Source organism: Mus caroli, chromosome 5 (assembly GCF_900094665.2).
Source record: "Mus caroli chromosome 5, CAROLI_EIJ_v1.1, whole genome shotgun sequence".
Taxonomy (NCBI): Eukaryota; Metazoa; Chordata; class Mammalia; order Rodentia; family Muridae; genus Mus; species Mus caroli.
In genome coordinates, this window is record NC_034574.1 from 59,559,450 (window position 1) to 59,560,717 (window position 1,268).

Here is a 1,268-nt window from a genome sequence, read left to right on the forward strand (position 1 = left end):
ACATTGGCCACTGCAATCTTCAAAGGATGATAACTGAAATTATGTATATCTTCTGAACCAAATCACCTGCCCACTTCTCTACTGAGATCCCCAGCTGCTGAGCCCAGGAAAATACATACATCGCTTCCTCCACAAACTCATAGGACCAAATTTGATTGGTCCCTCAAAACAGCACAGCACTTACTCATTTCCCAGGTGGTACCCTTTCTCTGTCTACCAAGTTTTGCCAGAATTCAACCTCCTATCCTCTCTCCAACCTCTGACACTAGCATATGACTGGAACTAGAGAGAATATTGACTTTCCTACTCTGAAGTGGCTTGAGTAGACACCCAATAACTAACTGCCTCTCTAGGGGTGTAGAGCATAGAGAAGTTTTCATATGTGTTTGTTGGCTTCCATGATTTAACTATTCCCGTTTAACTATTCCATGTGTGATTTTTGCACCCCTTTTTCCTTTTCTTTTTTAAAGAATTATTTATTTATTTTTATGTATATGAGTACACTGTAGCTATCCTCAAACACACCAGAAGAGGGCATCAGATCCCATTACAGATGATTGTAAGTCACCATATGGTTGCTGGGAATTGAACTCAGGACCTCTGGAAGAGCAGTCTCTTAACCGCTGAGCCATCTCTCCAGCCCCCTTTTTTCTATTGCAATAAGCAACACCTCTAAGTTCATCTTGAAATGGATGAGGGAACTAAATCGGAGAATGAATGGTTTCCTCACTGCTAACGGTGCAGGAAAGTGGAAGGTTGGCCTTCAAGTATAACACGTAGCCTCCCGAGGAAGGAATTAATGGTGAAACTAAACAGCAGCTAATCTCATGATATCTGCCCCACTCCTGATGAAAATACTCATAATTGTTTTAAACATCTACATTGCTTCTTTTGGATGTCTTGATTAAACAACAATGACAACACCACCACTTAGGAATGTGCTTATGTCAGCCCATCAAGAAACAGTTGAGTCTCCTAACCACAAATTCCCAGTGCCCTGGTTTTTTTTCCTTCCCAGTTGTTAATATGATTATCACAGAATCGACAGAACTAGGGGAGTTCAATAGTGAGAAAGAGCCGCTTACTGGCTTAGCGGATTAGTGAAATCCCTTCCCATCATTTCCTTCCCCTAATGCACGCTACACATTGCTGAACTGCCTTATTTTTGTTTTCGTAATGATGTAACGTATTAGGACTTAGATGTCTGTGCACAGTGGGTGCTTCACGAATACCTATTGAGTAGATGGTGTTTGTCCGTTACCCCCCCC